This window comes from Coregonus clupeaformis, chromosome 39 (assembly GCF_020615455.1).
Source record: "Coregonus clupeaformis isolate EN_2021a chromosome 39, ASM2061545v1, whole genome shotgun sequence".
NCBI lineage: Eukaryota > Metazoa > Chordata > Actinopteri > Salmoniformes > Salmonidae > Coregonus > Coregonus clupeaformis.
In genome coordinates this window covers 9,230,642-9,244,809 of record NC_059230.1, presented here as the reverse complement: position 1 = coordinate 9,244,809, position 14,168 = coordinate 9,230,642, and the positions used below count along the sequence as shown (strand labels likewise).

General features: G+C 46.9%; 1 pseudogene; it reads left to right on the top strand.

Annotated features, from left to right (window-relative positions):
• Window positions 1-14,168, top strand: part of LOC121554238 — a 127,650-nt pseudogene that overhangs the window by 30,934 nt on the left and 82,548 nt on the right.

The following is a 14,168-nucleotide window of genomic DNA, read 5'->3' as shown; positions in this document are numbered from 1 at the left end:
AGTTTTATTTGAGACGACTTTACAACCATCAAGATGAATTGTCAGATTTAACAGAAGATCTCTTTGTTTCTTGGGACCTAGAACAAGCATCTCTGTTTTGTCCGAGTTTAAAAGTAAAAAAGTTTTCAGCCATCCACTTCCTTATGTCTGAAACACAGGCTTCTAGCGAGGGCAATTTTGGGGGCTTCACCATGTTTCATTGAAATGTACAGCTGTGTGTCATCCGCATAGCAGTGAAAGTTAACATTATGTTTTCGAATAACATCCCCAAGAGGTAAAATATATAGTGAAAACAATAGTGGTCCTAAAACGGAACCTTGAGGAACACCGAAATGTACAGTTGATTTGTCGGAGGACAGACCATTCACAGAGACAAACTGATATCTTTCCGACAGGTAAGATCTAAACCAGGCCAGAACTTGTCCGTGTAGACCAATTTGGGTTTCCAGTCTCTCCAAAAGAATGTGGTGATCGATGGTGTCAAAGGCAGCACTAAGGTCTAGTAGCACGAGGACAGATGCAGAGCCTCGGTCTGATGCCATTAAAAGGTCATTTACCACCTTCACAAGTGCAGTCTCAGTGCTATGATGGGGTCTAAAACCAGACTGAAGCATTTCGTACACATTGTTTGTCTTCAGAAAGGCAGTGAGTTGCTGCGCAACAGCTTTTTCTAAAATTTTTGAGAGGAATGGAAGATTCGATATAGGCCGATAGTTTTTTATATTTTCCGGGTCAAGGTTTGGCTTTTTTCAAGAGAGGCTTTATCACTGCCACTTTTAGTGAGTTTGGTACACATCCGGTGGATAGAGAGCTGTTTATTATGTTCAACATAGGAGGGCCAAGCACAGGAAGCAGCTCCTTCAGCAGTTTAGTAGGAATAGGATCCAGTATGCAGCTTGAAGGTTTAGAGGCCATGATTATTTTCATCATTGTGTCAAGAGATATAGTACTAAAACACTTAAGTGTCTCTCCCGATCCCAGGCCCTCGCAGAGCTGTGCAGATCCAGGACAGCTAAGCCCTGGAGGAATACGCAGATTCAAAGAGGAGTCCGTAATTTGCTTTCTAATGGTCATGATCTTTTCCTCAAAGAAGTTCATGAATTTATTACTGCTGAAGTGAAAGCCATCCTCTCTTGGGGAATGCTGCTTTTTAGTTAGCTTTGCAACAGTATCAAAAAGAAATTTTGGATTATTCTTATTTTCCTCGATTAAGTTGGAAAAGTAGGATGATCGAGCAGCAGTGAGGGCTCTTCGGTACTGCACGGTACTGTCTTTCCAAGCTAGTCGGAAGACTTCCAGTTTGGTGTGGCGCCATTTCCGTTCCAATTTCCTGGAAGCTTGCTTCAAAGCTCTGGTATTTTCTGTATACCAGGGAGCTAGTTTCTTATGACAAATGTTTTTCGTTTTTAGGGGTGCAACTGCATCTAGGGTATTGCGCAAGGTTAAATTGAGTTCCTCAGTTAAGTGGTTAACTGATTTTTGTCCTCTGACGTCCTTGGGTAGGCAGAAGGAGTCTGGAAGGGCATCAAGGAATTTTTGTGTTGTCTGAGAATTTATAGCACGACTTTTGATGCTCCTTGGTTGGGGTCTGAGCAGATTATTTGTTGCGATTGCAAACGTAATAAAATGGTGGTCCGATAGTCCAGGATTTTGTGGAAAAACATTAAGATCTACAACATTTATTCAATGGGACAAAACTAGGTCCAGAGTATGACTGTGGCAGTGAGTAGGTCCAGAGACATGTTGGACAAAACCCACTGAGTCGATGATGGCTCCGAAAGACTTTTGGAGTGGGTCTGTGGACTTCTCCATGTGAATATTAAAATCACCAAAAATTAGAATATGATCTGCTATGACTACAAGGTCTGATAGGAATTCAGGAAACTCAGAGAGGAACGCTGTATATGGCCCAGGAGGCCTGTAAACAGTAGCTATAAAAAGTGATTGAGTAGGCTGCATAGATTTCATGACTAGAAGCTCAAAAGATGAAAACGCCATTTTTTTTTTTGTAAATTGAAATTTGCTATCGTAAATGTTAGCAACACCTCCGCCTTTGCGGGATGCACGGGGAATATGGTCACTAGTGTAACCAGGAGGTGAGGCCTCATTTAACACAGCAAATTCATCAGGCTTAAGCCATGTTTCAGTCAGGCCAATCACATCAAGATTATGATCAGTGATTAGTTCATTGACTATGACTGCCTTTGAAGTGAGGGATCTAACATTAAGTAACCCTATTTTGAGATGTGAGGTATCACGATCTCTTTCAATAATGGCAGGAATGGAGGAGGTCTTTATCCTAATAAGATTGCTAGGGTGAACACCGCCATGTTTAGTTTTGCCCAACCTAGGTCGAGGCACAGACACAGTCTCAATGGGTATGGCTGAGCTGACTACACTGACTATGCTATTGGCAGACTCCACTAAGCTGGCAGGTTGGCTAACAGCCTGCTGCCTGGCCTGCACCCTATTTCACTGTGGGGCTAGAGGAGTTAGAGCCCTATCTATGTTGGTAGATAAGAGGAGAGCACCCCTCCAGCTAGGATGGAGTCCGTCACTCCTCAGCAGGTCAGGCTTGGTCCTGTTTGTGGGTGAGTCCCAGAAAGAGGGCCAATTATCCACAAATGTTATCTTTTGGGAGGGGCAGAAAACAGTTTTCAACCAGCGATTGAGTGCTGAGACTCTGCTGTAGAGCTCGTCACTTCCCCTAACTGGGAGGGGGCCAGAGACAATTACTCGATGCCGACACATCTTTCTAGCTGATTTACAAGCTGAAGCTATGTTGCACTTGGTGACCTCTGACTGTTTCATCCTAACATCGTTGGTGCCGACGTGGATAACAATATCTCTATACTCTCTACACTCGCCAGTTTTAGCTTTAGCCAGCACCATCTTTAGATTAGCCTTAACGTCGGTAGCCCTGCCCCCTGGTAAACAGTGTATGATCGCTGGGTGATTCGTTTTAAGTCTAATACTGCGGGTAATGGAGTCGCCAATGACTAGGGTTTTCAATTTGTCAGAGCTAATGGTGGGAGCCTTCGAGGCGTCTCAGACCCCGTAACGGGAGGAGTAGAGACAAGAGAAGACTCAGACTCAGACTCCGACTCGCTACATAATGGGGAAAACCGGTTGAAGGTTTCTGTCGGCTGAATGAGCGACACCGGTTGAGCATTCCAACAGTATTTCCCTCCAGAAGCCATGAGAAAGTTGTCCGGCTGCGGGGACTGTGCGGGGGATTTATACTAACGTTACTGTCTGTACTTACTGGTGGCACAGACGCTGTTTCTTCCTTTCCTACACTGAAATTACCCTTGCCTAACGATTGCGTCTGAAGCTGGGCTTGTAGCACAGCTATTCTCGCCAGTAAGGCGATCGTTCTCCTGTATATTATGAGTACAGCGACTGCAATTAGAAGACATCATGTTAATGTTACTACTTAGCTTCGGCTGTTGAAGATGTTGACGAACCATGTCCAGATAAAGCGTCCGGAGTGAAAAAGTTGAATAAGGGAAAAAAGTTGCGATGGAAAAAAGGAAAATAAAGTAAAATTGGCAGCTAAAACGCACAGGAAAATGACTCTTCTGTCTCGGGATAAAACGTCCGGGGTGAAAAAGTTTAACGAAAAAAGATGAGTGAGGACAAAACTAAAAAGTTGGTAAATTTGTTGAACACAGAGATTGATTAAACGTTTATTAAAAGTAAAACGTGAATAGTTTGGCAGGTAGCCAAGTAGCAACAAACAGCACAGCAGCACGGAGACAATGCGGAAGCGAGACGGAAGTCACGTAATCAGTCTGAATGCATTCAGTTGTGCAACTGCCTAGGAACTCTAGAGCTCTGTCAGAGTGACCATCGGTTTCTTGGTCACCTCCCTGACTAAGGCCCTTCTCCCCCGATTGCTCTGTTCTTGCTATACATTTTCAAGCAGATTTAAGTCAAAACTGTAACTAAGCCACTCAGGAACATTCATGTCTTCTTGGTAAGCAACTCCAGTGTAGATTTGACCTTGTGTATTAGGTGATTGTCTTTCTGAAAGGTGAATTCATCTCCCATTGTTTGGTGGAAAGCAGACTGAACCAGGTTTTCCTCTATGTGTTTGCCTGTGCTTAATTCCATTCTGTTTCTTTTTTATCCTGAAAAACTCCCCACTCCTTAATGATTACAAGCATACCCATAACATGATGCAGTCACCACTATGCTTAAATAATATGGAGATTGGTACTCTGTAATGTGTTGTATTGGATTGGCCCGAAACTCAACACTGTATTCAGGACCAAAAGTTAATGTAGTAATGCTTTAGCGCCTTTTTGCAAAAAGGATGAATGCTTTGGAATATGTGTATTCTGTACAGGCTTCCTTCTTTTCATTCTGTCAATTAGTTTAGTATTGTGGAGTAACTACAATGTTGTTGATCCATCCTCAGTTTTCTCCTGTCACAGCCATTAAACTCTGTAACTGTTTTAAAGTCACCATTGGCCTCAGGGTGAAGTACCTGAGCGGTTTCCTTCCTCTCCGGCAACTGAGTTAGGAAGGACGCCTTCATCTTTGTAGTGACTGGGTGTATTGATACACAATTAAAAGTGTAATTAATAACTTCACCACACACAAAGGGATATTCAATGTCTGCTTTTCTTTATTTTTAACCATCTACCAATAGGTGACCACCTTTGCGAGGCATTGGAAAACCTCCCTGGTCTTTGTGCTCAACTGTGGGACCTTACAGATAATTGTATTTACATTTTACATTTTTAGTCATTTAGCAGACGCTCTTATCCAGAGCGACTGTGGAGTACAGAGATGAGGTCATATTTTTTTTTTATGTTAAACACTATTATTGCACATTGAGTCCATGCAACTTATTATGTGACTTGTTAAGAACATTTTTACTCCTGAGCTTATTTAGGCTTGCCATAACAAAGGGGTTGAATACTCATTGACTCAAGACATTTCTGCTTTTCATTTTTTATTAATTTGTAAAAAATTCTAAAAACATAATTCCACTATGACATTATTGGGTATTGTGTTTAGGGCAGTGACACAAAATCTGAATTTAAGGCATTCTAAATTCAGGCTGTAACATAAACAAAATGTTGAAAAGGTCAAGGTGTGTGAATACTTTCTCAAGGCACAGTACAGTTGAAGTCGGAAGTTTACATACACCTTAGCCAACTACATTAAACTCAGTTTTTCACAATTCCTCACATTTAATCCTAGTAAATATTCCCTGTTGTCACGATCGTCGTAATGAGTGGACAAAGGCGCAGCGTGAAATGCGTACATCTTTTATTGAGTACTATAACAATAACAAAACAACAAAACGAAACGTGAAGTCCTCGGTCATAAACACAAACCTACACGGAACAAGATCCCACAAATAACAAGTGCACAACAGGCTGCCTAAGTATGGTTCCCAATCAGAGACAACAAGACACAGCTGCCTCCGATTGGGAACCACCCCGTCCAACACAGAAATACACGATCTAGAAAATAACACATAGAAAACAAAACATAGACACTACACATAGAAACTAACACCCTGGCTCAACATATAAGAGTCCCCAGAACAGGGCGTGACATTACCCCCCCCCCCCCCAAAGGCGCGGACTGCGACCGCGCCAACTAAACCCAACAGGGGAGGGGCCAGGTGGGCATTCCGCCTCGGAGGCGGATCCGGCTCCGGGCGTGACCACCACCCTCTAACTAACCCCCCGTAGCGCCCCTGGTCTGGTCCCGCTGGCTGGAGCTGGACTGGACATCGGTGGAGCGGATTGCTTAGGCTCCGGTGTGGAGCAGCTGACCGGTACCTGACCAGGCACCGGTGAAACAGGCACGGGCTGTGCCGGACTGACGACGCGCACCAAAGGCTTGGTGCGGGGAGCAGGAAAGGGGGGGACCGGGCTGACGACGCGCACCACTGGCTTGGTGCGGGGAGCAGGAACGGGCCAGACCGGGCTGACGACGCGCACCACTGGCTTGGTACGGGGACCAGGAACGGGCCGGACCGGGCTGGCGACGCGCACCACTGGCTTGGTGCGGGGAGCAGGAACAGGCCGGGCCGGGCTGGCGACGTGCACCACAGCCTTGGTGCGGGGAACAGGAACAGGCCGGACCGGGCTGTGGAGACGGACTGGAGGCCTGGAGCGAAGAGCTGACACAACCCGTCCTGGCTGAATGCCTATTTTTACACACTCTGTGTGAGGCATCAGCACAGGACGTACAGGGCTGTGTACTCGTACTGGCACTACAGAACGTGGCACTGACGCAGGATATCCGGGACCGAGGAGGGGTACTGGAGGCCACGAGCGTTGAGCCGGCACACTCCGTCCTGGCTGCATGCCCACCTTAGCACGACACGTGCGTGGTGCTAGCACAGGACGTACAGGACTGTGCCGGACCACTCGCGGCACAGTACGCAGCTCTGCATACCTCGGAACCTGCCCAGTCTCACGCTGCCTAGCCTGAGTACGGGGAGTTGGCTCTGCTCTACCTCTAGGCTCCGCCAACCTCCCTTCCAGCCCCCCAAACCCGGTGGCCTCCTCTCCTAATCCACAAACTCGCCCTGTAGCTGCCTCCAGCAGCCCCGTCGTCCATGCCGTGTGCCCCCCCAAAAAAATGTATTGGGGTTGCCTCTTGCGTGTTCGACGGCGGCACGGTTGGCGCCGCTGCTCCTCTCTATGGCGCGCCTCCACCGTCTCCTCCCACGGACGGCGATCCATTCCGTCCAAGATCTCCTCCCAAGTCCAGGCTGTCTGCTCCTGGACACGCTGCTTGGTCCTGTTATGGTGGGATCTTCTGTCACGATCGTCGTAATGAGTGGACCAAGTTGCAGCGTGAAACGCGTACATATTTTATTGAGTACTATAACAATAACAAAACAACAAAACGAAACGTGAAGTCCTCGGTCATAAACACAAACCTACACGGAACAAGATCCCACAAATGACAAGTGCACAACAGGCTGCCTAAGTATGGTTCCCAATCAGAGACAACAAGACACAGCTGCCTCCGATTGGGAACCACCCCGGCCAACACAGAAATACACGATCTAGAAAATAACACATAGAAAACAAACATAGACACTACACATAGAAACTAACACCCTGGCTCAACATATAAGAGTCCCCAGAGCCAGGGCGTGACACCTGTCTTCGGTCAGTTAAGATCACCACTTTATTTTAAGAATGTGAAATGTCAGAATAATATTAGAGAGAATGATTTATTTCAGCTTTTATTTATTTTATCACATTCGCAGTGGGCCAGAAGTTAACATCCACCCAATTAGTATTTGGTAGCATTGCCTTTAAATTGTTTATCTTGGGTCAAACGTTTTGGGTAGCCTTCCACAAGCTTCCCACAATAAGTTGGGTGAATTTTGGCCCAATCCTACTGACAGAGCTGGTGTAATTGAGTCTGGTTTGTAGGCCTCCTTGCTCGCACACACTTTTTCAGTTCTGCCCACAAATGTTCGATAGGATTGAGGTCAGGGCTTTGTGATGGCCACTCCAATACCTTGACTTTGTTGTCCTTAAGCCATTTTTCACAACTTTGGAAGTATGCTTGGGGTTATTGTCCATTTGGAAGACCCATTTGCGACTAAGCTTTAACTTCCTGACTGATGTCTTGAGATGTTGCTTCAATATATCCACATCATTTTCCTTCCTCATGATGCCAACTAATTTGTGAAGTGCACCAGACCATCCTGCAGCAAAGCACCCCCACAGCATGATGCTGCCACCCCCGTGCTTCACGGTTGGGATGGTGTTCTTCGGCTTGCAAGCAACCCCCCTTTTCCTCCAAACATAACGATGGTCATTATGGCCAAACAGTTCTATTTTTGTTTCATCAAACCAAAGGACATTTCTCCAAAAAGTATGATATTTTTCCCCATGTGCAGTTGCAAACCATAGCCTGGCTTTTTTATGGTGGTTTTGGAGCAGTGGTTTCTTCCTTGCTGAGCGACCTTTCAGGTTATGTTGATTATAGGACTCGTTTTACTGTGGATATAGATACTTTTGTACCTGTTTCCTCCACCATCTTCACAAGGTTTTTGCACAAAGTACGTTCATCTCTAGGAGACCGAAAGCATCTCCTAGAAGATCTGTGGAGGGAGCTGAAGGTTTGAGTGCCAAACGTCAGCTTCGAAACCTTAACGACTTGGAGAAGATCTGCAAAGAGGAGTGGAACAAAATCCCTCCTGAGATGTGTGCAAACCTGGTGGCCAACTACAAGAAACGTCTGACCTTCGTGATTGCCAACAAGGGTTTTGCCACCAAGTACTAAGTCATGTTTTGCAGAGGGGTCAAATACTTATTTCCCTCAATAAAATGCAAATCAAATTATAACATTTTTGACATGCATTTTTCTGGATTTTTTGTTGTTGTTATTCTGTCTCTCACTGTTCAAATAAACCTACTATTAAAATTATAGACTGATCATGTCTTTGTCAGTGGGCAAACATACATAATCAGCAGGGGATCAAATACTTATTTCCCTCACTGTATATTCAAATGAATATATCAAAAATAAAAATAACTTCAGTCTTCTTCATCCATGTTCCATCAGAGGAACCTCAAGCTTTTCTCTAGTCACTTGGGGCGCTATCTGATCGACACATCTTCAATTCTGTAAACCTTAAAATCCACTTTACACATCTCCATCTTAACATTCCCCATTCCTCAATCAACATTATCAATGCACTCTAAACTGGAATAGCATGACACAGAGGGGGAAAAAAAAGTATTAAGTCAGCCACCAATTGTGCAAGTTCTCCCACTTAAAAAGATGAGAGAGGCCTGAGAAATTGAGAAAAAAAAAATCAGAAAATCACAAGTAGGATTTTTTATGAATTTATTTGCAAATTATGGTGGAAAATAAGTCTTTGGTCACCTACAAACAAGCAAGATTTCTGGCTCTCACAGACCAGTAACTTCTTCTTTAAGAGGCTCCTCTGTCCTCCACTCGTTACCTGTATTAATGGCACCTGTTTGAACTTGTTATCAGTATAAAATACACCTGTCCACAACCTCAAACAGTCACACTCCAAACTCCACTATGGCCAAGACCAAAGAGCTGTCAAAGGACACCAGAAACAAAATTGTAGACCTGCACCAGGCTGGGAAGACTGAATCTGCAATAGGTATGCAGCTTGGTTTGAAGAAATCAACTGTGGGAGCAGTTATTAGGAAATAGAAGACATACAAGACCACTGATAATCTCCCTCGATCTGGGGCTCCATGCAAGATCTCACCCCGTGGGGTCAAAATGATCACAAGAAAGGTGAGCAAAAATCGCAGAACCACACGGGGGGACCTAGTGAATGACCTGCAGAGAGCTGGGACCAAATTAACACACTCAGTAACATCAGTACCACACTACGCCGCCAGGGACTCAAATCCTGCAGTGCCAGACGTGTCCCCCTGCTTAAGTCAGTACATGTCCAGGCCCGTCTGAAGTTTGCTAGAGTGCATTTGGATGATCCAGAAGAGGATTGGGAGAATGTCACATGGTCAGATGAAACCAAAATATAACTTTTTGGTAAAAACTCAACTCGTGGTGTTTGGAGGACAAAGAATGCTGAGTTGCATCCAAAGAACACCATAACTACTGTGAAACATGGGGGTGGAAACATAATGCTTTGGGGGTGTTTTTCTGCAAAGGGACCAGGACGACTGATCCATGTAAAGGAAAGAATGAATGGGGCCATGTATCGTGAGATTTTGAGTGAAAACCTCCTTCCATCAGCAAGGGCATTGAAGATGAAACGTGGCTGGGTCTTTCAGCATGACAATGATCCCAAACACACCGCCCGGGCAACAAATGTGTGGCTTCGTAAGAAGCATTTCAAGGTCCTGGAGTGGCCTAGCCAGTCTCCAGATCTCAACCCCATAGAAAAGCTTTGGAGGGAGTTGAAAGTCTGTGTTGCCCAGCGACAGCCCCAAAATATCACTGCTCTAGAGGAGATCTGCATGGAGGAATGGGCCAAAATACCAGCAACAGTGTGTGAAAACCTTGTGAAGACTTACAGAAAACGTTTGACCTGTGTCATTGCCAACAAAGGGTAGATAAAAGTATTGAGAAACTTTTGTTATTGACCAAATACTTATTTTCCACCATAATTTGCAAATAAATTCATAAAAAATCCTACAATGTGATTTTCTGGAATTTATTTTCTCATTTTGTCTGTCATAGTTGACGTGTACCTATGATGAAAATTACAGGCCTCTCTCATCTTTTTAAGTGGGAGAACTTGCACAATTGGTGGCTGACTAAATACTTTTTTCCCCCACTGTATTAACATACATTATAAACATCCATAATTCAATTATGACTTTCCTCATCCTGATAATAAATACAGATCATTATCTCAATGCATTCTTAATACTATTAATTTAGCAGTGTATATACAGTGTATATACTACCCAAATTAGCAAATTTAGATAAACCCAATTTTATTATCAACACATCTAAGCAACCCCTTTATTTCTCCCGGCACTTAAATCTTCTGCCGTCTCTTCATTATTTTCTTCAGATGTCTTCACATTTCAAAATGACTTGCTCATAACAATGTCACAACTACAATATCTCATCCGAGTCACCATGTCACGATCGTCAGGGAGAGACCAATGCGCAGCGTGTTGAGCGAACATGTTTACTTTATTAAATTAAAGCACGAACAAAACAACAAACGACTCGTGAAGTCCACGGTGACAATGACCGAACACGGAACAAAAACCCACAAACACAAAGGGAAAAACTGACAGTTTAAATATGGCTCCAAATCAGAGACAACCAGCCAACAGCTGACACTCGTTGCCTCTGATTGGGAGTCACTCAGGCAAAACATAGAAATAGACGAACTAGAACCCCCAACATAGAAATACACCACATAGAACAAACACACCCTGGCTCAACAACTAGAGTCCCATAGCCAGGGTGTGACAGTACCCCCCCCCTAAAGGCGCGGACTGCGACCGCGCCTCAAAAAAGAGCAAAACAGGGAGGGCTGGGTGGGCATACCTCCTCGGCGGCGGTTCTGGCTCCGGGCTTGCCCACCACCCTCCAACAAACCCCCCATAGCGCCCCTGGTCCGGTCTGGCCCCGCTGGCTGGAGCTGGACTGGACGTAGCAGGAGCGGTTAGCTTCAACTCCGTAGTGGAGCCGTTGACCGGTACCTGGTTAGGCACCGGTGACTCAGGCACGGGTTGTGCCGGACAGACGACGCGCACCCCTGGCTTGGTGCGTGAGGCAGGAAAGGACCAGACCTGGCTGACGATGCGCACCCCTGGCTTGGTGCGTGGAGCAGCAACGGGCCGGACCGGGCTGACGATACGCACCCCTGGCTTGGTGCGTGGAGCCGGAACGGGCCTCACCGGACTGACGACTCGCACCCCTGGCTTGGTGCGTGGAGCAGCAACGGGCCGGACCGGGCTGACGATGCGCACCCCTGGCTTGGTACGTGGAGCCGGAACGGGCCTCACCGGACTGACAACTCGCACCCCTGGCTTGGTGCGTGGAGCAGCGACGGGCCGGACCGGGCTGACGATGCGCACCCCTGGCTTGGTGCGTGGAGCCGGAACGGGCCTCACCGGACTGACGACTCGCACCCCTGGCTTGGTGCGAGTGGCAGGAACGGGCTGGACCAGGCTGACGACTCGCACCCCTGGCTTGGTGCGAGTAGCAGGAACGGGCTGGACCAGGCTGACGACTCGCACCCCTGGCTTGGTGCGAGTGGCAGGAACAGGCCGGGCCGGTCTGGCGACGCGCACCGTAGGCTTGTTGCGTGGAGCAGGGACAGGCCGGGCTGGGCTGGCGACGCACACCGTAGGCTTGGTGCGTGGAGCAGGGACAGGCCGGGCTGGGCTGGCGACGCACACCGTAGGCTTGGTGCGTGGAGCAGGGACAGGCCGGGCCGGGCTGGCGACGCGCACCGTACGCTTAGTGCGGGAAGCAGGAACGGGCCGGGCCGGCGACGCACACCGTAGGTTTGGTGCGAGGGGCAGGAACAGGCCGGGCCGGGCTGGCGACGCACACCGTAGGCTTGGTGCGAGGGACAGGAACAGGCCGGGCTGGGCTGGCGACGTGCACCGTACACTTAGTGCGGGAAGCAGGAACGGGCCGGGCCGGGCCGGCGACGCACACCGTAGGTTTGGTGCGAGGGCAGGAACAGGCCGGGCCGGGCTGGCGACGCACACCGTAGGCTTGGTGCGAGGGACAGGAACAGGCCGGGCTGGGCTGGCGACGTGTACCATACACTTAGTGCGGGAAGCAGGAACGGGCCGGACCGGACTGGTGACGCACACCACTTGCTTGGTGTGAGAAGCGGGACTGGGTTTCATCATAACCCTCCGCTCCCTCAGCTGCCTACCGAGTTCCTCTCGCCGTGCCTCATTTCTCACCCTTTCCCTTATCGCCTCCAATAGCTCCATCCTCTGCAACACTAACTCCTGCTCCCTCTGGGCCAGTAGCCCCCTTAACCTGGTGGCCTCCTCACCTAATCGCCCTGTGGCAGCCTCCTGCTGCCCAGTCGCCCCTGCCGTGTGCCCCCCCCTAAATTTTTTTGGGGGTTGCCTCTCGACCGTCCGACGCTGACACTGCTTACGCCGTTGCTCCTCTCTCCGTCGCCTCTCAACTGTCTCACTCCATGGCCGGCGATCCATCCCGGCCAGGATCTCCTCCCAGGTCCAGGACCCTTTCCCGTCCAATATCTCCTCCCATGTCCAGGCTGCCTGCTCCTGGACACGCTGCTTGGTCCTGGTAAGGTTGGGTTTTTCTGTCACGATCGTCAGGGAGAGACCAATGCGCAGCGTGTTGAGTGAACATTTTTACTTTATTAAATTAAAGCACGAACAAAACAACAAACGACTCGTGAAGTCCACGGTGGCAATGACCGAACACGGAACAAAAAACCCACAAACACAAAGGGAAAAACTGACAGTTTAAATATGGCTCCCAATCAGAGACAACCAGCCAACAGCTGACACTCGTTGCCTCTGATTGTGAATCACTCAGGCAAAACATAGAAATAGACGAACTAGAACCCCCAACATAGAAATACACCACATAGAACAAACACACCCTGGCTCAACAACTAGAGTCCCATAGCCAGGGTGTGACACACCACCAACTCCACAACCTCATTGTCTTGTCCATTTGCCAACCATTATGCCCACAACATTAGAAATGTTGCATTTGAACATATCTTTCTTCATTCTCACTCAATGGTGGACTCCTTTCCCACTCCTTCGAGATAAAAACATGAGAAAATCCTTTGATAGCTTCGATTGTCTGTTGTACACCAGCTGCTTGTAGAAGTGGTGCTTTACAACATATCTTCAATGCCTTTGATATTCATCTTCAGCCGGTTCATAGTTTGTTACTTGTTGTATTGCAAAAATGATTCATCCATTGATCCTGCGAGAGTCGTACAATGTCATTTCAGCAAGCCACAACACCCATGATCTCAGATTGTTCTGAAATTGTTTATGTAGTTAGAAACAGGTAAGATTGGCATTCATTAAACATTATTTTGTAGAAATGTAATTTGATCTCAGAGAAATTAAGCAATTGATTGCACCCAAATTGCCCATTTTAATTTACGGGATTCAGATAATATTTGGTAAATATAGTACCCAACATCCGATTTGGACCAAACTTCTTTCTACCAATGAGTAAGACATGAGGAATCCAATAAAATGGTCAAAAGCCACCCATGGACCCCCAACACCCCACGCCAATCCCACTCCAACAACCAGTACACAGCAATATTTATCTATGTCTGAAAAGTATTATAAATACGGGGTTTGGCGTATTGCTTCTTCATACTATGTAATGTATTCCCTGTGAATCTGGTGATGTTTTTTTCCCAAATGAGTCATTGAAGTCGCTTGCATTATTTACCGTAAATAAGTGTGAAAGTACCAGGTTTTTCCCAGTAGATGCGACTGTTGCTGCTATACTGTCACACCCATTTATCCATGATGCTGGTCTCTCAACATTTCCTTTGCAGCTTTGGGTAGAAAACCAATCAATTCTGCTCATGAGGAAAATTAATTGTGTAGTCATCCTCACAATACAAGCCAGTCCTGTGTGAAAGCAATTTAGTTTGTCCTTCTCTTAGCAACCTAGTGCTTCAACCCAACTCTCCTTTAATAGTCCAACAAGTGGCAGCT